At 40.6% G+C, this 24,754-nt stretch overlaps 1 protein-coding gene across 1 annotated transcript in view; it reads left to right on the top strand.

The window, feature by feature from the left end:
• LOC119965073 (slit homolog 3 protein-like) overlaps positions 1–24,754 on the top strand; it is a 758,703-nt gene that overhangs the window by 723,895 nt on the left and 10,054 nt on the right. The window lies entirely within an intron of this gene.

Genomic DNA, 24,754 nt, shown 5'->3' with positions numbered 1-24,754 from the left:
CTCCTTCATTGCTCAGTGTGTTGCTATTCATTGCTCAGTGTTTTTCTTTTCATTGATTGGTGTGTTGCTATTCATTGCTCAGTGTATTCTCATTCATTCCTGAGTGTGTTCCCATTGATTGCTGAGTGTGTTCCCATTCATTGCTGAGTGTGTTCCCATTCATTGCTGAATGTCTTCCTTTTCATTGCTTAGTGTGTACCCATTGATTGCTGTGTGTGTGTTCCCATTCTTTGCTCAATGTGTTCTCATTCATTGATCAATGTGTTTATATTCATTGCTCAGTGCATTCCCAATCATTACTCAGTGCCTTCCCATTCATTGCTCATTGTATTCCCATTTATTGCTCAGAGTGTTCTCGTTCATTACTGATTGTGTTCTCATTCATTTCTCAGTGTCTTCCCATTCATTACTTGGTGTGTGCTTATTCATTGCTCAGTGCGTTCTCATTCATTGGTCAGTGTGTTCCCATTCATTTCTCAGCATGTTCCCATTCATTGCTCCGTGTGTTCCCATTCATTGCTCAGTATGTTCCCATTCATTGCTCAGTGTGTTCCCATTCATTGCTCATTGTGGGTTCTCATTTATTTCAAATTGCATTCCCATTCATTGCTGCGCGTCTTCTCATTCATTGCTCATTGCATTCTCATTCGTTGCTCAGTATGTTCTGATTCATTTCTCAGTGTGCTCTGATTCATTTCTCAGTGTTTTCTCATTCATTACTAAGTGTGTTCTCATTCATTACTCAGTGTGTTCTCATTCATTACTCAGTGTGTTCTCATTCATTGCTCAGTGTGTTCTTATTCATTCCTCAGTGTGTTCTGATTCATTTCTCAGTGTGTTCTCATTCATTACTCAGCGTGTTCTCATTCATTCCGCAGTGTGTTCTCATTCATTGCTCAGTGTGTTCTTATTCATTCCGCAGTGTGTTCTGATTCATTTCTCAGTGTGTTCTCATTCATTGCTCAGTGTGTTCTTATTCATTCCTCAGTGTGTTCTGATTCATTTCTCAGTGTGTTCTCAATCATTACTCAGTGTGTTCTCATTCATTACTCAGCGTGTTCTCATTCATTACTCAGTGTGTTCTCATTCATTACTCAGCGTGTTCTCATTCATTACTCAGCGTGTTCTCATTCATTTCTCAGCGTGTTCTCATTCATTGGTCAGTGTGTTCCCATTCATTTCTCAGCATGTTCCCATTCATTGCTCCGTGTGTTCCCATTCATTGCTCAGTATGTTCCCATTCATTGCTCAGTGTGTTCCCATTCATTGCTCATTGTGTTCTCATTTATTTCAAATTGCATTCCCATTCATTGCTGCGCGTCTTCTCATTCATTGCTCATTGCATTCTCATTCGTTGCGCAGTATGTTCTGATTCATTTCTCAGTGTGCTCTGATTCATTTCTCAGTGTTTTCTCATTCATTACTAAGTGTGTTCTCATTCATTACTCAGTGTGTTCTCATTCATTACTCAGTGTGTTCTCATTCATTGCTCAGTGTGTTCTTATTCATTCCTCAGTGTGTTCTGATTCATTTCTCAGTGTGTTCTCATTCATTACTCAGCGTGTTCTCATTCATTACTCAGTGTGTTCTCATTCATTGCTCAGTGTGTTCTTATTCATTCCGCAGTGTGTTCTGATTCATTTCTCAGTGTGTTCTCATTCATTGCTCAGTGTGTTCTTATTCATTCCTCAGTGTGTTCTGATTCATTTCTCAGTGTGTTCTCATTCATTACTCAGTGTGTTCTCATTCATTACTCAGCGTGTTCTCATTCATTACTCAGCGTGTTCTCATTCATTTCTCAGCGTGTTCTCATTCATTGCTCATTGTGTTCTCATTCATTCCTCAGTGCAAACCCATTTTTTTTTATGAACTTAGAGCACCCAATTCTTTTTTTCGAATTATGGGACAATTTAGCTTGGCCAATTCACCTACCCTGCGCATCGTTTTGGGTTGTGGGGGTGAGAACACGCAGACATGGGGAGAACGTGCAAACTCCACAGGGACAGTGACCCAGGGCTGGGATCGGACCCGGATCCTCAGTGCCTAGATGTAACAGCGCTAACCACTGCACCACCATGCTGCCCCCAGTGCAATGTCATTCATGACTCAATTTGTTCTCTTTCATTGCTCTGTGTGCTCCCCCTCATTGCTCACTGTAGGCCCATTAGTTGATATGTGCGAACCCATTCATTGCTCGGTGTGTTCCCATTCATTGCTCAGTGTGTTCCCATTCATTGCTCAGTGTGTTCCCCTTGCTGTCTCAGTGCATTCCCAAACATTGCTCAGTGCATTCCCATTCATTGTTTTGTGCGTACCCATTCTTTGCTCAGTTTGTTCCCATTCATTGCTCAGTGTGTTCCCATTCATTGCTCAGTTTTCCCATTCATTGCACAATGCTTTTCCATTCATTGTTCACTGCGTTCCCATTCATTTCTCAGTGTGTGCCCATTCATTGCTCAATACGTTCCCATTCATTGTTCAGTGTGTTCCCATTCATTGCTCAACACATACCCATTCATTGTTCAGTGTGTTCCCATTCAATGCTCAGTAGTTTCTTATTCACTGATCAGTGCTATCCCATTCTTTGCTCAGTATGTTTTCATACAATCCTCTTTGTGTTCTGATTCATTGTTAATTATATTCCCATTGATTGCTCAGTGTCTTCTCATTCATTGCACAATGTGTTCTCATTAATTGCTCAGTATGTTCCCAATCTTTGCACAGTGCATTCACATTAATTACTGAGTGAGTTCCTACTAATTGCTCAGTGTGTTCCCATTCATTGTTCAGGCTGTTGCCATTTACTGTTGAGTGTGCTCCCATCATTGCTTGTGGAGATCCAAATAATTTCTCAGGGTGCCCCCATTAATTTCTCAGTGTGTTCCCATGAAATTCTCGTTGTGTTTCCTTGCATTGCCTATTGTGTTTCCATTCATTAGTGAGTGTGTTTCCGTTCATTGCTCTGTGTGTTCTCAGTCATTGCTCATTGTGTTCTCATTCATTGCTCAATGCTTTCTCATTGATTGCTCAATTTGTTGCTATTCATTAATCAGTGTGTTCCCATTCATTGTTAGTATAGTCACATTCTTTGCTCAGTGTGTCCCACTCATTGTCAGTATAGTCCCTTTCTTTGCTCAGTGTGTTCCCATTCCTTTCTCAGTGCATTCCCATTCTATGTTCAGTGTATTCCCATTCATTGCACTGCACATTCCAATTTTTTGCTCAATGTGTTCCCATCCATTGCTCAGACTGTTCCCATTTGTTGCTCAGCATGTGCCCGATCATCATGTTCCTATTCATTGCTCAATGGGTTCCCATTAATTGATCAATGCGTTCCCATGTTTTTTTCAATGCATTCCCAACTATTGCTAAGTGCATGTCCATTCATTGTATTGTGCGTTCCCATTCATTGTTCAGTGTGTTCCCATTCATTGATCAGTGTGTTCCCATTCATTGCTCACCACATGCCCATTCATTGTTCAGCATGATCCCATTCATTTTTCAGTGTGATCCCATTGATTTCATGTGTTCCCGTTCATTGCTCAGACTATTCCCTTTCATTGCTAAGTGTGTTCCCATTCATTGCTCAGTTTTCTCATTTATTGCTCACTGCTTTCCCATTCATTGTTTAGTGCATTGCCCTTCATTTCTCAGTGTGTCCCCATTCATTGCTCAATACGTACCCATTGATTGTTCAGTGTGTTCCCATTCAGTGCTCAGTAGGTTCTTATTCACTGACCAGTGCTATCCCATTCTTTGCTCAGTATGTTTTCATTCGATACTCTTTGTGTTCTAATTCATTGTTAATTATATTCCCGTTGATTGCTCAGTGTCTTCTCATTCATTGCACAATGTGTTCTCATTAATTGCTCAGTATGTTCCCAATCTTTGCACAGTGCATTCACATTAATTGCTGAGTGAGGTCCTATTAATTGCTCAGTGTGTTCCCATTCATTGTTCAGACTGTTGCCATTTATTGTTGAGTGTGTTCCCATTCATTGCTTGCGGAGTTCCAATTAATTTCTCAGGGTGCCCCCATTAATTGCTCAGCGTATTCCCATTAAATTCTCATTGTGTTTTCTTGCATTGCCTATTGTGTTTCCATTCATTGCTGAGTGTGTTTCCGTTCATTGCTCTGTGTGTTCTCAGTCATTGCTCAATGCTTTCTCATTCATTGTTCAATTTGTTGCTATTCATTAATCTGTGTGTTCCCATTCATTGTAAGTACAGTTACATCCTTTGCTCAGTGTGTTCCCATTCATTGTTAGTATAGTCCCATTCCTTGCTCAGTGTGTTCCCATTCCTTTCTCAGTGCATTCCATTCTATGTTCATTGTGTTCCCATTCATTGCTCTGCACATTCCAATTTCTTGCTCAATGTGTTCCCATCCATTGCTCAGACTGTTCCCATTTATTGCTCAGCATGTGCCCGATCATCATGTTCCTATTCATTGCTCAATGGGTTCCCATTAATTGATCATTGCATTCCCATGTTTTTTCAGTGCGTTCCCAACCATTGCTAAGTGCATGCCCATTCAATGTATTGTGCGTTCCCATTCATTGATCAGTGTGTTCCCATTCATTGCTCACCACATGCCCATTCATTGTTCAGCATACCATTCATTTTTCAGTGTGATCCCATTGATTTCATGTGGTCCCATTTATTGCTCAATGTGTTCCCATTCATTGCTCAATCTATTCCCTTTCATTGCTCAATCTGTTCCCATTCATTGCCCAGCATGTTCTTATTCATTGCTTTGTGTGGTATCATTCATTGTTCAGTATGGTCCCATTCATTGCTCAGTGTGGTCCCACTCATTGCTCAGTGAATTATAGTTCAGTGTGAACCAATTCATAGTTCAATATGTTCCCCTTGCTTTCTCAGTGCATTCCCAATCATTGCTCAGTGTCTTCCCATTCATTGTTTTGTGCGTACCCATTCTTTGCTCAGTTTGGTCCCATTCATTGATCAGTGTATTCGCATTCATTGCTCAGTGTGTTCTCATTCAATGTCCAGTATGTTATTATTCATTGCTCAGTTCACATCATTCATTTCCAGTGTGTTCGCATTCATTGCTGAGTGTGTTCTCATTCATTGCTCAGTGTGTTCCCGTATACTGCGTTCACTGTTCAGTGCATTTCATTCATTTTCAGTGTATTCTTATTCATTGCTCAGTGCATTCTCATAAATTGCTACATGTGTTCCCATTCATTGCTCAGGGTGTTTCCATTCATCTCTCAGTGTTTTCTCATTCATTGCTCAGGGTGTTTGCATTCATTTCTCTGTGATTTCCCATTCATTGTTCAGTGCTTTACCGTTCATTACTCAGTGCGTACCTATTCATTGCACATTGCGTTCCCATTTATTGCTGTGTATTGTCATTCATTTCCCAGTGTGTTCTCATCATTGCTCAGTGTGTTCCCATTCATTGCTCAGTGTGTCCCCATTCCTTTCTCAGTGTGTTCCCATTCATTGTTGAGTGGGTTCCCATTCAATTTTTAGTGCATTCCCATTATTTGCTCATTGTATTCCCATTCATTGTTCCGTGTGTTCACATTCATTTATCAGTCTATTCCCATTCATAGCTCAGTCTGTTCCCTTTCATTGCTCAGTGTGTTCTCATTCATTGCTCACTGCATTCTCATTAATAGTTTAGTTTGTTCCCATCCATTATTTAGTGCAATCCCGTTTATTGTTCGATTTGTTCTCATTCATTGCTCAGTGTATTCCCATTCATTGCTCAGTGTGTTCCCATTCATTGGCCAGGGTGCTCTCATTCATTGCTTAGTGCGTTCCCAATCATTGCTCGGTGCGTTGCCATTCATTTATCAGTCTATTCCCATTCATAGCTCAGTCTGTTCCCTTTCATTGCTCAGTGTATTCCCATTCATTGCTCAGAGCGTTCTCATTTATTTCTCAGTGCATTCCCATTCAGTGCTTGGTGTATTCCCATTCTTTGCTCAGTGCATTTCGATTCATTGCTCAGTTTGATGCCAATTTCGCTATATGAATTCCTATTCATTGCTCAGGGTCTTCCCATTCACTTGCCAGTGTATTACCATTCATTGCTCAGAGCATTCTCATTCATTGCACAGTCTGTTCCTATTAATTGCTCAGTGTGTTCTAATTCATTGCTCAGTGTATTCCCATTCATTGCCCAGTGTGTTATCATTCATTGCTCAGTGCCTTCTCATTCATTGCTCAGTGCATTCTCAGTCATTGCTCACTGCATTCCTATTATTTGCTCATTGTGTTCCCATTCATTGTTCCGTGTTTTCACATTCATTTATCAGTCTATTCCCATTCATAGCTCAGTCTGTTCCCTTTCATTGCTCAGTGTGTTCTCATTCATTGCTCACTGCATTCTCATTAATAGTCTAGTTTGTTCCCATTCATTATTTAGTGCAATCCCGTTTATTGTTCGATTTGTTCTCATTCATTGCTCAGTGTATTCCCATTCATTGCTCAGTGTGTTCCCATTCATTGGCCAGGGTGCTCTCATTCATTGCTCAGTGCGTTCCCAATCATTGCTCTGTGCGTTGCCATTCATTTATCAGTCTATTCCCATTCATAGCTCAGTCTGTTCCCTTTCATTGCTCAGTGTATTCCCATTCATTGCTCAGAGCGTTCTCATTTATTTCTCAGTGCATTCCTATTCAGTGCTTTGTGTATTCCCATTCTTTGCTCAGTGCATTTCGATCCATTGCTCAGTTTGATGCCAATTTCGCTATATGAATTCCTATTCATTGCTCAGTGTCTTCCCATTCACTTGCCAGTGTATTTCCATTCGTTGCTCAGAGCATTCTCATTCATTGCACAGTCTGTTCCTATTAATTGCTCAGTGTGTTCTAATTCATTGCTCAGTGTATTCCCATTCATTGCCCAGTGTGTTATCATTCATTGCTCAGTGCCGTCTCATTCATTGCTCAGTGCATTCTCAGTCATTGCTCACCTCATTCTCATTCATTGCTCATTGTGTTCTCATTCATTGCACAGTGTGTTCTCATTCACTGCACAGTGTGTTCTCATTCATTGCTTTGTGCATTCCCATTCTTTGCTCAGTGCATTTCCATTCATTGTACATTTTATTCCCATTCATTGCTTTGAGCATTCTCATTCATTGCTCAATGTGCTCCTATTCATTGCCCAGCGTGTTCCTATTCATTGCTCAGTATGTTCCCATTCATTGCTCAGCGGTTTCCCATTCATTGCTCAGTTTATTCTCATTCATTGCTCAGTGTGTTCTCTTTCATTTCTCAGTGAGTTCCCACTGTTTGCTCAGTGCCTTCTCATTCATGCTCAGTGCCTTCTCATTCATTGCTCAGCGCACTCTCATACATTTCTCAGATCGTTCTCATATATTGCTGATTCTGTTCTCTTAAATTTCTGATTGTGTTCCCATTCATTGCCCCATGCCTTCCCATTCATTGCTCAGTATGTTCTCATTTTTTGCGCAGTGTGTTCTCAGTCATTGCTCACTGCATTCTCATTCATTGTTCATTACGTTCTCATGCGTTGCGAAGTATATTCTCATTCATTGCTCAGTGCTTTCTCATCCATTGCTCATTGTATTCTCATTCATTGCTTAGTGTGGTCTCATTAATTTCTCAGTGCGTTCCCGTTCACTGCTAAGTGCATTCCCATTCATTGCTCAGGGTATTCCCATTCTTTACTCGGTATGTTCCGATTCATTGTTCAGTAGGTTCTCATTCATTTTTTAGTGCAGCCCTTTTATTGTTTAGTGTGTTTCCATTCATTGCTCAATGTTTTCACTTTCATTGTGCAATGCATTCCCATTTTGTTCAGTAAGTTGCCATTCATTACTCAGTGTGTTCCCATTCATTGCTCAGTGTGTTCTTATTCTTTGCTCAGTGTGTTCCCATTCATTGATCAATGTGTTCCCATTCATTGTTCAGTGCGTTCACATTCAGTGCTCAGTGCATTTTCTTTTCTGCTCAGTAAGTTCCCATTTATTGATCAGAGTCTTCCCATGCATTGATCACTGTTCCTGTTCATTGATCAGTATATTCCCGTTCATTGCTCATTTATTTCCCATTCAATGTTCAGTGTGTTCCCATTCATTGCTCAGTGATTTCCCATTCATGGCTCAGTGTGTTCCCATTCATTACCAGTGTGTTCTCAGTCTTGTTCAGTCAGTGCATTCTCATAAATTGATCAGTGTGTTCTCGTTCAATGCTCAGTGTGATCCTAATCATTGTTCCATATGTTCCTATTCATTATTCCCTTTGATTGCTCAGTGATTCCCCAATCATTGGTCAGTGTGTTCCCTTTCATTCTTCGGTGTGTTCCCAATCACTGCTCAGTGTGTATCCATTCATTGCTCAGTGCATCCCCATTCATTGTTCAGTACGTTCCCATTCATTGATCAGCTGAGCTCATTCATTGCTCAGTTATTTATTTCAATACTTAGTGTGTTCCCATTTATTGCTCAGTGATTTATCATTCACTGTTCAGTGTGTTCCCATTAATTCTTCACGTGTTGCCAATCACTACGTTGTGTTTCCATTCATTGCTCAGTGTATTTCCATTCATTGTTCAGTGTGTTCCCATTCATTGTACAGTGTGTTCCCAATCATTTTTCAGTATGTTTCTATTCATTGTTCAGTGTATTCCCTTTCAGTGCTCAGTCTGTTCCCATTCATTGCTCAGTGTTCTCTCATTCATTGCTCAGAGCATTCCCATTCATTGTTCAGTGTGTTGACATTCATTGCTCGGTGATTTCCCATTCATTGTTTAGTGTGTTCCCTTTCATTCTTCAGTGTGTTCCCAATCACTGCTCAGGGTGTTTCCATTCATTGTTCAGTGCGTTCACATTCATTTATCTTTGAGTTCCTAATCATTGCTCAGTCAGTTCCCACTCATTGTTCAGTGCTTTCCAAGTCGTTGTTCACTGCGTTCCCAATCATTGCTCAGTGAGCTCCTATTCATTGGTCATTATGTTGCCATTCATTGCTTAGTGATATCCTGTTTGTTTCTCAGTCTGTTCCTATTCATTGTTCAGTGCGTTCCCATTCATTGCACGGTGTGTTCCCATTCATTGCTCAGTGATTTCCTATTCATTGCTCGATGCGTTCCTATTCATTACTCAGTGTGCTTCCATTCGTTGCTCAGTGTATTCTCATTGATTGTGCAGTGCGTTGTCATTCATTATTGTTTGTAATCTCACTCATTGTTCAATCTCTGCCCGTGCATTGCAAAGCACGTTCATATTCATTGCTCAAACATTCCCATTCATTGCTCAGTGCGATCGCATTCATTGCTCGGTGCATTCCCATTCATTGCCCAGTCGTTCCGATTCATTACTCAGTGTGTTCCCATTCATTGTTCAGTGGGTTATCGTTCATTGCTCAGTGCTTTTCCATTCATTGCACATTGCATTCTCATTCATTGCTCAGTGTGTTCCATTCATTTCCCAGTGTGTTCTCATTCATTGCTCAGTGTGTTCCCATTCATTGCTCAGTACGTTCCCATTCTTGCTCAGTGCATTCTATTTCATCCCTCTGTGTGTTATCCTTCATTGCTAAGTGTCTTCTCATTTATTACTTCATGCATTCCTATTCATTGTTCAATGCATTTCGATTTATTGTTAAGAGCATTCCCATTTATTGCTATGTGTATTCCCATTCATTGCTCAGTGCATTCCCATTCATTGCTCAGTGTGTTCCTGTTGATTTCTCAGTGTGTCCTCATTCATTGTTAATTGCATTCCCGTTCATTGCTCAGTGTGTTCTCATTCATTGCTCAGTGTGTTCTCATTCATTGCTCAGTGTGTTCTCATTCATTGTTCAACCTCTGCCCATTGATTTCTCAGTATTTTCCCATTCATTGCTCAGTATGTTCCCATTCATTGCTCAGTATGTTCTCATTCAGTGCTCAGTGTGTGCTCATTCATTGGTCAATGTGTTCCCATTTATTTCTGTGTCTCATCATTCATTTCTAATTGCATTCTCATTCATTGGTCAGTGTGTTCTCATTAATTGGTCAGTGTGTTACCATTCATTGTTTAGAGTGTTCTCATTCATTGCTCAAGGGCGTTCCTATTTATTTCTCAGTATGTTCCCATTAATTGCTCAGTGGGTTCTCATTCATTGTTCAGTGTGTTGCCATTCATTGGTCAGTGTGTTCTCATTCATTGCTCAGTGTGTTCTCATTCATTGCTCAGTGTGTTCTCATTCATTGTTCAACCTCTGCCCATTGATTTCTCAGTATTTTCCCATTCATTGCTCAGTATGTTCCCATTCATTGCTCAGTATGTTCTCATTCAGTGCTCAGTGTGTGCTCATTCATTGGTCAATGTGTTCCCATTTATTTCTGTGTCTCATCATTCATTTCTAATTGCATTCTCATTCATTGGTCAGTGTGTTCTCATTAATTGGTCAGTGTGTTACCATTCATTGTTTAGAGTGTTCTCATTCATTGCTCAAGGGCGTTCCTATTTATTTCTCAGTATGTTCCCATTAATTGCTCAGTGGGTTCTCATTCATTGTTCAGTGTGTTGCCATTCATTGGTCAGTGTGTTCCCATTATTTGCTCGGTGCGTTCCCATTCATTGCTCTGTGCATTCCTATTCATTGCTCGGTGCGTTCCCATTCATTGCTCTGAGTGTTTCCATTTGTTCCTCGATGTTTTCTCATTCATTATTCATTGTGTTCCCATTGATTTCACAGTGTGTTCCCATTGATTTCTCAGTGAGTTCCCACTGATTCCTCAGTGAGTTCCCTTGATTTCTCAGTGTGTTCTGATTCATTTCACAATGTGTTCTAATTCATTGCTCTGAGTGTTCTGAATCATTACTCAGCGCGTTCTTATTCATTGTTTTGTGTCCCCATACTTGCTCAGTTCGTTCCATTCATTGCTCAGTGTGTTCCCATTGCTTGCTCAGTGTGTTCCCATTCATTGCTCATTGTGTTCCCATTCATTGCTCAGTGCGTTCTGATTCCTTTCTCAGTGCGTTCCCATTCATTACTCAATACCATCGCATTCATTGCTCAGTGTGTTCCCATTCATTCTTCAGTGCATTGCCATTCATTGCTCAGTGCGTTCCTAATCATTCTTCAGTGCATTGACATTCATTGCTCAGTGCGTTCCCATTCATTCTTCAGTGCATTGCCATTCATTGCTCAGTGTGCTCCCATTTATTCTTCAATGCATTGCCATTCATTGCTCAGTGCGTTCCCATTCAATGTTTAGTTCTTTACCGTTCATTGCTCAGTGCGTTCCTATTCATTGCACATTGCGTTTCCATTTATTGCTGTGTGTTATCATTCATTTCCCAGTGCGTTCTCATTCATTGCTCAGTGTGTTCCCATTCAATGTTTAGTGCTTTACCTTTCATTGCTCAGTGCGTTCCTATTCATTGCACATTGCATTTCCATTTATTGCTGTGTGTTATCGTTCATTTCCCAGTGTGTTCTCATTCATTGTTCAGTGTGTTCCCATTCATTGCTCAGTGCATGCTCATTCATTACTCAGTGTGTTCTCATTCATTGCTCAGTGTGTTCTCATTCATTGCTCAGTACATTCCCATTCATTGCTCAGTGCATTCTATTTCATCCCTCTATGTGTTGTCCTTCATTGCTATGTGTCTTCTCATTTATTACTTCGCACATTACCATTCTTTGCTCTGCTCATTTCGATTTATTGATAATTGCATTCCGATGCTGAGTGCATTCCCATTGATTGCTCAGCCCATTCCCATTCTTTGCTCAATGCATTTCAATTTATTGATAAGAGCATTCGTATTTATTGCTGAGTGCATTCCCATTCATTGTTAACTGCATTCCCATTCATTGTTCAGAGCGTTATCATTCATTGCTCAGTGTGTTCTCATTCATTGCTCAGTGTGTTCTCATTCATCGCATAGTGTATTCCCATTCATTTCTCAGTGTGTCTTCATTCATTGCTAATTGCATTCTCATTCATTGTTCAGTGTGTTCTCATTTATGGTCAGTGTGTTGCCATTCATTGTTCTGAGTGTTCTATTTCATTGCTCAGTTTGTGCCTGATCATTGCTCAAGTGGGTTCTCATTCATTGTTTAATTTGTTCCCATTCATTTCTCAGTATGTCCTCATTCATTGCAAATTGCATTCTCATTCATTGTTCAGTGTGTTACCATTCATTGGTCAGTGTGTTCCCATAGATTGCTCAGTGTGTTCTCATTCATTATTCACTCTGTGCCCATTGATTTTGCACTGAGTTCCCATTGAGTTCTCAGTGATTTATTTATTGCTCAGTGATTTCCCATTCATTGTTCAATGCGTTCCCATTAATTCTTCATGTGTCCCCAATCACTGTTCAGTGTGTTTCCATTCATTGCTCAGTGCATTCCTATTCATTGCTCGGTGCGTTCCCATTCATTGCTCTGAGTGTTTCCATTCGTTGCTCCATCTGTTCTCATTCATTATTCATTGTGTTCCCATTGATCTCTCAGTGAGTTCCCAATTATTTCTCAGTGAGTTCCCTTGATTTCTCGGTGTGTTCTCATTGATTTCACAGTGTGTTCTAATTCATTGCTCTGTGTGTTCTGAATCATTACTCAGTGTGTTCCCATTCAATGCTTAGTGCGTTCTAATTCATTTCTCAGTGTGTTCCCATTCATTGCTCAGTACCATCGCATTTATTGCTCAGTGCATTCCCATTCATTGATCAGTTTGTGCTCATTCATTGCTCAGTTATTTCATTCATTACTTAATGTGTTCCCATTTATTGCTCAGTGATTTCCCATTCATTGTTCAGTGCGTCCCATTAATTCTTCACGTGTAGCCAATCACTGCTCAGTATGTTCCCATTCATTGTTCAGTGTGTTTCTGTTCATTGCTCAGTGAGTTCCCAATCATTCTCCAGTATGTTCCTCTTCATTGTTTAGTGCGTTCCCTTTCATTGCTCAGTCCGTTCCCAGTCATTGCTCAGTCTTCTCTCATTCATTGCTCAGAGCATTCTCATGCACTGTTCAGTGCGTTTTCATTCATTATTCTTTCTGGTCTCACTCATTGTTCAATCTCTGCCCATGCATTGCAAAGCATGTTCACATTCATCGCTTAAATGTTCCCATTCATTGCTTAGTGCTTTTGCATTCATTGCTCGGTGTATTCCCATTCATTGTTCAGTGCGGTCCTATTCTTGGTTTTGTGTGTCCCCATTCTTGCTCAGTTCATTCCATTCATTTCTCAGCATGTTTCCATTGCGTGCTGAGCATGTTCCCAATCATTGCTCAGTGTGTTTTCATTATTTTCTCAGCACATTCTCATTCATTACTCACTGTGTTTTCTTTCATTTCTCAACGTGTTCCCATTCAATGCTCAGTGTATTCTCATTCATTGCTTAGTGCATTCCCATTCATTTCTCAGTATGTCCTCATTCAGTGCTAATTGCATTCTCATTCATTGTTCAGTGTGTTAACATTCATTGGTCAGTCTGTTCCCATTCTTTGCTCGTTACGTTCCCATTCATTGCTCAGTGCATTCCTATTCATTGCGTTTTATCATTGATTTCTCAGTGAGTTACCATTGATTTCTCAGTGAGTTCCCTTGATTTCTCACTGCGTTCTCATTCATTTCACAGTGTGTTCTCATTCATTACTGTGTGTTACCATTCATTTTCAGTGAGTTCCCATCCATTGCTCAGTGCGTTCCCATTCATTGTTCAGTGCTTTACCGTTCATTACTCAGTGTATTCCCAATGTTTGCTCGGTACATTATTATTCATTGTTTCGTGTGTCCCCATTCTTGCTCAGCTCGTTCCATTCATTGATCAGTGTGTTCCCACTGCTTGCTCAGTGCATTCCCATTCATTGCTCAGTGCATTCTGATTCCTTTCTCAATGCGTTCCCATTCATTGCTCAATACCATCGCATTCATTGTATAGTGAGTTCCCATTCATTCTTCAGTGCATTGCCATTCATTGCTCAGTGCGTTCCCATTCATTGTTCAGTGCTTTACCGTTCATTACTCAGTGCGTTCCTATTCATTGCACATTGCGTTCCCATTTATTGCTGTGTATTGTCATTCATTTCCCAGTGTGTTCTCATCATTGCTCAGTGTATACCCATTCATTGCTCAGTGTGTTCTCATTCATTGCTAATTGCACTCCCATTCATTGCTCAGTGCATTCTATTTCATCCCTCTGTGTGTTGTCCTTCATTGCACTGTGTCTTCTCATTTATTACTTTGCGCATTCCCATTCTTTGCTCAGTGCATTTTGATTTATTGATAATTGCATTCCCATTGATTGCTCAGCCCATTCCCATTCTTTGCTCAGTGCATTTTGATTTATTTATAATTGCATTCCCATTGATTGCTCAGCCCATTCCCATTCTTTGCTCAGTGCATTTTGATTTATTGAAAAAAGCATTTGTATTTATTACTGAGTGCATTCCCATTCATTGCTAACTGCATTCCCATTCATTGTTCAGAGTGTTCTCATTCATTGCTCAAGTGGGTTCTCATTCATTGTTTAATATGTTCCCATTCATTTCTCAGTATGTCCTCATTCATTGAAAATTGCATTCTCATTCATTGTTCAGTGCGTTACCATTCATTGATCAGTGTGTTCCCATAGATTGCTCAGTGTGTTCCCATTCATTATTCACTATGTTCCCATTGATTTCTCAGTTATTTATTTATTGCTCAGTGATTTCCGATTCATTGTTCAGTGCGTTCCCATTAATTCTTCATGTGTTTCCAATCACTGTTCAGTCTGTTTCCATTCATTGCTCAGTGCATTCCTATTCATTGCTCGGAGTGTTCCCATTCATTGCTCTGAGTGTTTCCATTCATTGCTCAACGTGTTCTCATTCATTATTCATTATGTTCCCATTGATTTCTCAGTGAGTTCCCTTGATTTCTCAGTGTGTTCTCATTGATTTCACAGTGTGTTCTAATTCATTGCTCTGTGTGTTCTGAATCATTACTCAGTGTGTTCCCATTCATTGCTTAGTGCGTTCTTCCTCATTGTTTTGTGTGTCCCCATTCTTGCTCAGTTCATTCCATTCATTGCTCTGTGTGTTCCCATTGCTTGTTCAGTGTGTTCCCATTCTTTGCTCAGTCTGTTCCCATTCATTGCTCAGTGCGTTCTATTTTGTTTCTGTGTATTCCCATTCATTTCTCAGTACCATTGCACTCATTGCTCAGTGTGTTCCCATTCATTGATAAGTTTGTGCTCATTCATTGCTCAGTTATTCCATTCATTACTTTGTGTGTTCCCATTTATTGCTCAGTGATTTCCCATTCATTGTTCAGTGCGCTCCATTAGTTCTTCACGTGTTGCCAATCACTGCTCAGTGTGTTTCCATTCATTGCTCAGTCTGTTCCCATTAATTGCTCAGTGTGGTTCCATTCATTGTTCAGCATGTTCCCATTCATTGTTCAGTGTGTTCCCATTAATTGCTCAGTGTGGTTTCATTCATTGATCAGTGTGTTCCTATTGACTGCTCAGTGCGTATCCGTTCATTGCTCAGTGTGTTCCCAAACATTCTCCAGAATGTTCCTATTCATTGTTTAGTGCTTTCCCTTTCATTGCTCAGTCCGTTCCCAGTCATTGCTCAGTGTTCTCTCATTCATTGCTCAGAGCATTCTCATTAACTGTTCAGTGTGTTTTCATTCATTATTCTTTGTAGTCTCACTCATTGTTCGTGCATCTGCCCATGCATTGCAAAGCATGTTCACATTCATTGCTTAAATGTTCCCATTCATTGCTCAGTGCTTTCGCATTCATTGCTTGGTGTATTCCCATTCATTGCTCAGTGTGTTCCTATTCTTGGTTTTGTGTCCCCCCCATTCTTGCTCAGTTCATTCCATTCATTTCTCAGCGTGTTCCCATTGCATGCTGAGTGTGTTCCCATTCATTGCTCAGTGTGTTTTCATTATTTCTCAGGCATTCTCATTCATTACTCACTGTGTTTTCTTTCATTTCTCAATGTGTTCCCATTCAATGCTCAGTGTGTTCTCATTCATTGCTTAGTGCATTCCCATTCATTTCTCAGTATGTCCTCATTCAGTGCTAATTGCATTCTCATTCATTGTTCAGTGTGTTACCATTCATTGGTCAGTGTGTTCCCATTCTTTGTTTGGTACGTTCCCATTTCTTGCTCAGTGCATTCCTATTCATTGCTCGGTGCGTTCCCATTCATTGCGTGTTACCATTGATTTCTCAGTGAGTTCCCTTGATTTCTCAGTGCGTTCTCATTCATTTCACAGTGTGTTCTCATTCATTACTCTGTGTGTTACCATTCATTTTCAGTGTGTTCCCACCCATTGCTCTGCGTGTTCCCATTCATTGTTCAGTGTGTTCCGATTCATTACACTGTGTGTTACCATTCATTATTCAGTGTGTTCCCATCTATTGCTCTGCATGTTCCCATTCATTATTCAGTGTGCTCCCATCTATTGCTCTGCGTGTTTCCATTCATTGTTCAGTGTGTTCCAATTCATTACTCAGTGTATTCCCAATTTTTGCTCAGTACATTCTTATTCATTGTTTCGTGTGTCCCCATTCTTGCTCAGCTCGTTCCATTCATTGCTCAGTGTGTTCCCATTGCTTTCTCAGTGTGTTCCCATTCATTGCTCAGTGTGTTCCCATTGCTTGCTCAGTGTGTTCCCATTCATTGCTTATTGTGTTACCATTCATTGCTCATTCTATTCTAATTCATTTCTCAGTACGTTGCCATTCATTGCTCGATACTCAGTGTGTTCCCATTCATTGATCAGTTTGTGCTCATTCATTGCTCAGTTATTTCATTCATTACTTAGTGTGTTCCCATTTATTGTTCAGTGATTTCCTATTCATTGTTCAATGTGTTCCAATTAATTCTTCATGTGTTCCCAATCACTGTTCAGTGTATTTCCATTCATTGCTCAGTGTGTTCCCAATCATTCTTCAGTATGTTTCCAGTCATTGTTCAGTGCATTCCCATTCATTGCTCGGTGCGTTCCTAATCATTGCGTGGTGCGTTCCTATTCATTGCTCAGTGCGCTTCCATTCATTGCTCAGTGTACTCTCATTCGTTGCTCAGTACATTTTCATTCATTGTTCAATCGTTTTCATTCATTATTCTTTGTAGTCTCATTCATTGTTCAATCTCTGCCCCTGCATTGCTAAGCATGTTCACATTCATTGCTCAAACATTCATTGCTCAGTGCTTTCACATTCATTGCTCGGTGCGTTCCCATTCATTGCCCAGAATGTTCTGATTCATTACTCAAGGTGTTCCCATTCATTGATCAGTGCATTCCTATTCTTTGTTTTGTGTGTCCCCATTCTTGCTCAGTTCGTTCCATTCATTTCTCAGTGTGTTCCCATTGCTTACTCAGTTTGTTCCCATTCATTGCTCAGTGCATTTTAATTCATTTCTCAGTGTGTTCCCTTTCATTGCTCAGTTGTGCTCATTCAGTGCTCAGTTATTTATTTCATTACTTAGTGTGTTCCCATTCATTGCTCAGTGTGTTTTCATTATTTTCTCAGTGTGTTCCCATTCATTGCTCAGTGCATCCTCATTTATTGCTCAGAGTTCTCATTCATTATGTATTACATTCCCATTCATTTATAATTGCATTCCTATTCATTACTCAGTGTATTCCCATTCATTGTTTTGTACTTTCCCATTCATTGCTCAGTGCATTTCCATTCATTGCTCAGTGCGTTTCCATTCCTTGCACATTGCACTCCCATTTATTCCTCAGTGTGTTGTCATTCATTTCTCAGTATGCTCTCATTCATTGCTCAGTGTGTTCCCATTCATTGCTCAGTACATTCACATTTATTGCTCAGTGCATTCTATTTCACCCCTCTGTGTGTTGTCCTTCATTGCTGAGTGTCTTCTCATTTATTACTTCGCGCATTCCCATTCTTCGCTCAGTGCATTTCGATTTATTGATAAGTGCATTCCCATTCATTGCTCTGTGTGTTACTGTTGATTTCTCAGTGTGTTCTCATCCATTGCTCAACCTCTGCTCATTCATTGCTCAGTGTGTTCCCATTCATTATTCAATGTGTTCTCAATCATTATTTAGTGTGTTCCCATTCATTTCTCAGTGTGTTCTCATTCATTGCTCAATTTGTACCCGGTCATTGCTCAAGTGGGTTCCTATACATTTCTCAGTGTGTTCCAATTCATTGCTCAGTGGGTTCTCATTTATTGCTCAGTTTATTTCAATTCATTGCTCAGTGTTTTCTCATTCATTGCTCAGTGTGTTCTCATTCATTGCTCAGTGTTTTCTCATTTATGGCTCAGTGTGTTCCCATTCATTGCTCAGTGAGTTTTCCCATTCATTGTTCTGTGTGTTCTCTTTCATTGCTAAGTTTGTTCCCATTTATTGCTCAGTGGGTTCCCATTAATTGCTCAATTGCTTCCCTTTCATTCCGTCATGTGTTCCCATTGCCTGCTCAGTGTATTCCAGTTCACTGCTCAGTTGGTTCCCCTTTATTGCTCGGTGTGATGCCATTCATTGCTGAGTGTGTTCTCGTTCATTTATCGATGTGGTCCCAATCACTTCTCAATGTGTTCACATTCAGTGCTCAGTGTGTTCCCATCCATTTCTCAATGTGTTCTTATTCATTGCTCAGTGTGCTCCCATTCATTGCTCAGTGTGTTTCCATTCATTGCTCGGTGTGTTTCCATTCATTGCTCAGTTTGTTTCCATTCATTGCTCAGTGTGTTTCCATTCATTGCTCAGTGTTCACCTATTCATTGCTTAGTGCATTCCCATTCATTGTTTAGTGCTTTCCCGTTCATTGCTCAGTGCGTTTCCATTCATTGCTCATTGCGCTCCCATTCATTACTCAGTGTGTTGTCATTCATTGCTCAGTGGCACCCATTCATTGTTCAGCATGTTCTCATTCATTGCTCAGTGTGTTCTCATTCATTGTTTAGTGTGTCCCAATTCTTGCTCAGTTTGTTCCATTCATTGCTCAATGTGTTTCATTCTTTGCTCAGTGTGTTCCAATTAATTGCTTGATTGCTTTCGTTTCTGGTTTGTTCCCGTTCTCTGCTCAGTGGGTTCCCTTCATTGCTCAGTCTGATCACATTCATTATTCAATGCATTCTCACTCGTTGCTCAGTCTGTTCTCCTTCATTGCTCAATGTGATCCCATTCATTGTTCAGTGTATTCCCATTCATTGCTCAGTGTGTTTCCATTTATTGCTCAATGTGTTCTCATTCATTGTTAAGTGTGTTCCCAATCCCTGCTCAGTGCATTTTCATTCATTGCTCAGTGTGTTCCATTCCATGCACAGCATGTTTTCATTCATTGCTCAGTGTGCCGCCTTCATTGCTCAGTGCGTTCCCATTCATTGCTCAGTGTGTCACTTTCATTGCTTAGTGTGTTACCATTCATTGCTCAGTGTGTTCCCATTCATTGCACAGTGTGTTCCCTTTCATTTTTCATTGTGTTCCCATTCAGCTCATTGTGTTCTCATTCATTGCTCAGTGTGTTCCCATTCATTGCTTAATATGTTCTCATTCATTGCTTAGTGTGTTCTCATTCATTGCTCAGTATGTTTTTACATTGATTGCTCAGTGTGTTCGCATTCATGACTCGACTGGTTCCCTTTCATTGCTTAGTGTGTTCTGCTTTGTTGCTGAGTGTGTTTTCGTTCTTTGCTCAGTGTGTTCAACTTGATCGCATTAATTAGTCAATTAATTCCCATTCAGTGCTAAGACTGTTCTCCTTCTTTGCTCAGTGTGATCCCATTCATTGCGCAGTGTTTTCTCGTTTCTTGCTTCATGTGGTTCCAATCACTTCCAAGTGTGTTATCAGTGATTGCTCAGTGAGTTTCGTTTTATTGCTCAGTGTTTTCCCATTCATTCCCAGTGTGTTCATCTTCATTGCTGAGTGTTTTTCCTTTCACTGCTATTTTTTCCCATTCATTGCTCAGTGTGTTCTCATTGATTGCTCATAGTGTTCTCGTTCTTTGCTCAGTGTGTTCCTGTTCATTGACATACGGGCTCTCATTCATTTCCACGTATGTTCCTCTGTGTTGCTCACTGTGTTTCCTTTCACTGCTCTGTATTTTCCCACTCATTGCTCAATGTGTTACCATTCATTGCTCAGTGTGTTCCTATTTATTGCTCAGTGTGTTCCTATTCATTGCACAACGTGTTCTCATCCATTGTTCCGCGTGTTCCCACTCGTTATTCAGTATGTTCTCATTCACAGCACAGTGTATTCCCATTCACTGCACAGTGTGTTGCTATTTATTGCTCAGTGTGTTCCTATTCATGGCACAATGTGTTCTCATCCATTGTTCCGCGTGTTCCCACTCGTTACTCAGTGTGTTCTCATTCACAGCACAGTGTATTCCCATTCACAGCACAGTGTGTTCCCATTCATTGCACAATGTGTTCCCATTCATTTCTCTATGTGTGCACATTCATTTCGTGGTGTGTTTCCATTAATTGTTTAGTGTGTTGTCATTCATTGATTATTGTGTTCGCATTTATTGCTCAGTGTGTTCTCATTCATTGCTCAGTCTGATCGCATTCATTGTTCAATGCATTCCCATTTGTTGCTCAGTCTGTTCCCCACCTTTGCTCAATGTAATCCCAATCATTGCTCAGTGTGTTCTCGTTCATTGCTCTATGTGATCCTAATCTATCTCAGTGTGTTCACATTCATTGCTCAGTGTGTTCCCATTCATTGCTCAATGTCTTCTCATTCATTGCTCAAAGTAGTCCCAATCACTTCTCAGTGTATTCTCAGTCATTGCTCAGTGTGTTTCCATTTCGTGCTCAGTTTGTTTCCAGTGTGTTCTGATTTTTGCTGAGTGTGTTCCTGTTCATTGCTCAGTGGGCTCCCCTTAATTTCTCAGTCTAATCATTTTCGTTATTCAATGTATTCAGTGTGATCAATATGTTTACAATCACTGCTCAATGTGGTCCCATTCATTGCTCAGTGTGATCTCTTTCATTGATCAATGTGCTCCCCATCACTGGTCACTGTGTTCTGATTTATTGCTCAGAATGCTCCAATTCATTGCTCATTGTTTTCCCATTCATTTCTCAGCATCTTCCCATTCATTGCTCAGTATGTTCCTATTCATTGCTCCACGTGTTCCCGATCCTTGCTCAGTTTGTTTCTTTTTATTGTTCAGTATGTTCCCATTCATTGCTCCATGCGCTCCCAATCCTTGCTCAGTTTGCTTCTATTTATTGATCAGTATGTTCCCATTTAATGCTCAGTGTGTTCCCATTCATTGCTCAATGTGTTCCCATTCATTGCTCAGTGTGTTCCCATTCATTACTCAGTGTGTTCCCATTGACTGCGTAGTGTGTTCCCATTCATTGCACAATGTATTCTCATTCATTTCTCAATGTGTTCCCATTCATTTCTCGGTGTGTTCCCATTAATTGTTTAATGTGTTGTCATTCATTGATCATTGTGTTCGCATCCATTGCTCAGTGTGTTCTCATTCATTGCTCAGTCTGATCGCATTTATTATTCAATGCATTCCCATTGGTTGCTCAGTCTGTTTCCCATCTTTGCTCATTGTAATCCCAATCATTGCTCAGTGTGTTCTCATTCATTGTTCAATGTGGTCCTAATCTATCTCAGTGTGTTCTCATTCATTAGTCAGTGTTTTGCCATTCATTGCTCAGTGTGTTCTCATTCATTGCTCAAAGTAGTCCCAATACTTCTCAGTGTGTTCCATTTCATTGGCCTACGGGCTCTCATTCATTCCCAAGTGTGTTCCTCTGTGTTGCTCTTTGTGTTTCCTTTCCCTGCTCTGTATTTTCCCATTCATTGCTCAGTGTGTTCCCATTCATTTCTCAATGTGTTCCCATTCATTTCTCCGTGTGTTCCCATTAATTGTTTAGTGTGTTATCATTCATTGATTATTATGTTTGCATTCATTGCTCAGTGTGTTCTCATTCATTGCTCAGTCTGATCGCATTCATTATTCAATGCATTCCCATTCTCATTCATTGCTCAATTTGTTCCCATACATGGCTCAGAGGGATCTCATTCATTGATCCGTGTGTTCACATTCATTGCTCAGTGTATTCCCATTCATTACTCATAGTGTTCTGCTTAGTTTCTCAATGTGTTCTGTTTCCTTGCTCATTGGTTCCCCTTCATTTCACAGTCTGATCACATTCATTATTCATTTGATAACCATTGATTGCTCAATGTAATCCCTTTCTTGCTCAGTTTGTTCCCAGTCGCTGTTCAGTGTTTTCATCCATTGCTTATTATGTTGTCATTATTTGCACAATGTGTTCTCATCCAATGCTCAGCGTGTTACCATTCATTGCTCAGTGAGCTCCCTTTCATTTTTCAGTGAATTCCCATTCATTGCCCAGTGTGTTCCCATTCATTTCTCAGTTTGTTCCCATTTATTGCTCAGTGTGTACCTACTAATTTCTCAGTTTGTTCCCATTTATTGCTGTGTGTTATCATCCATTGCTCAGGATGTTCCCATTCATTGCTCAGTGTATTCTCATTCATTGGTGTGTTCCCATTCATTGTTCTGTGTGTTCCCGTTCATTGCTGAGTGAGATCCTGCTCATTGCTCAGTGTGCTCTCAATCATTGCTCAGTGTGCTCCCATTGATTGCTCAGTGTGTTCCCATTCATTGCTCAGTGCGTTCCCATTCATTGTTGTGTATTCCCGTTCATTGCTCAGTGTGTTCCCGTTCATTGCTCAGTGTGCTCCCATTCATTGCTCAGTATGTTCCCAGTCATTGCTCAGTGAGTCCCCATTCATTTCTCATTGTGTTCTCATTCATGTTTTTTATTCATTCATGGGGTGTCGACATTACTGGCTTGGCCAGCATTCATTGTCCATCCTGAATTGCCCATGAGAAGGCGATGCTGAGCTGCTTTCTTGCACCACATGGACTGCAGCAGTTCAAGTAGACCCACAGTGCGGTTAGGAAGGGAGTTCCTGGATTTTGTCCCAGCGGCAGTGTCCGAAGTGCGATATGTTTCCAACTCAGCATGGTGAGTGGTTTGGAGGAACATCCAGGTCTTTTGCCCTTATCCTTCTAGTAGGTAGAGCTAATGGAACGTGCTGTCTGAGGCGTCATGTTATGTTCCTGCAGTGCATATTGTAGAATGTACACACTACTATCCTTGCATCGGGGGTGGAGGGAATTAATGATTTTTTAAGGCATGCCAATTAATCAGACTGCTTTGTCCTGGATGGTGCCAAGATTCCTGAATATTGTTAGGTCTGCACCCATCCAGGCAAGGGAAGAGTATTCTATCACAGGCTTGACTTGTGCCTCATAGATTGTAGACAGGCTTTGGAAAGTCAGGAGGCGAGTTACTCACTTCACGATTGCTAGCCTCTGACCTGCTATTTAACGATTCTATTTACATGTCAAGTCTCCTTCAGTATTTGGTCACTGTTGATAGTGGGGAATCAGTGATGATGATGCCATTCAGGGTCAAGGGACGATGGTTAGATTCTCTCTTGTTGGAGATGCTCATTGCCTGGCACTTGTGTGGTGGGAATGTTACTTGCCACTTGTCAGACCAAGCCTAGGTATTGTTCAAGTCTTGTTTATTTGGACATGGATTGTTTCAGTATTTGTGTAGTCATGAATGGTGCTGAACATTGTGCAATAATTAGTGGACATCCCCACTTCTGACATTATCATGGAAATATGTTCTTTGATGAAGCAGCTGAGAATGGTTCGATCTAGGACACTACCCGAAGGAATACTTGCAGTGATGTCTTGCAGCTGAAATGACTGACATTCAACAAGCAGACCATCTTTAAGATTTCCCTATGATTTCCACTGACTCTAGTGTTGCTATTGCTCCTCATTCTTGTGATCTCATTAAATGCTCAGTTTTTTCTCATTCATTGCTCAGGGTGTTCCCATTCATTGGTCAATGTGTTTCCATTCTTTGCTCAGTGAGTTCCCATTCATTGATCAGTGTGTTTCCATTCATAGCTCAGTGTTTTCTCATTTAGGACTCAGTATCTTCCCATTCATTGCTTGGTATGTTCTCATTCATGTTCAAGTGTGTTCCCATTCATTGTTCAATGTATTTCCTTTCGTTGCTCAGTTTGTCCTCAATCATTGCTCTATGAGTTCCCATTTATTTTTCAGTGTGTTCCCATTTGTTGCATATTGTGCTCTCAATTATTGCTCTGTGTGTTCTCATTCATTGCTTGGTTTTCTCCCATTCATTGCTCAGTGTGCTGCCATTCATTACTCAGTGCGTTCCCATTCATTGCTCAGTGTGTTTCCATTCATTTCATAGAATCGTAGAATCCCTACAGATCAGAAGGAGGCCATTTGGCCTATCAAGTCTACACCAACCCTCTGAAAGAACACTTTATCTAGGTCCACTGCCCCATAATCACCAATCCTTTGAACACTTAAGGACAATTTAGCTTGGCCAATTCACCTAACCTTCACATATTTGGACTGTGGGAGGAAACCGGAACATCCAGAGGGAGCTTATGCAGACACGGGGAGAAATTGCAAACTCCACACATTCACCCAAGGTGGGAATCGAACCAGGTCCCTGGCACTGTGAGATAACAGTACTAACCACTGTGCCGCCCATTAATTGTTCCCATTCATTGCTCAGTGTGTTCCCATTCATTGCTCAGTGTATTCCCATTCATTGCTCAATGCGTTTCCATCCATTTCTCAGTATGTTCCCATTCATTGCTCAGTGTTCTCATTCTTTGCTCAGTATGTTTATATTCATTGCTCAGTGTATTATAATTCATTGCTCTGTGTGTTCCCATTCATTGTTCAGTGTGTTCCATTCATTG

Source organism: Scyliorhinus canicula, chromosome 4 (genome assembly GCF_902713615.1).
Source record: "Scyliorhinus canicula chromosome 4, sScyCan1.1, whole genome shotgun sequence".
NCBI classification, from domain to species: Eukaryota; Metazoa; Chordata; class Chondrichthyes; order Carcharhiniformes; family Scyliorhinidae; genus Scyliorhinus; species Scyliorhinus canicula.
The sequence above is the reverse complement of the archived record's forward strand: the minus strand, read 5'-3'. Positions and strand labels throughout refer to the sequence as shown.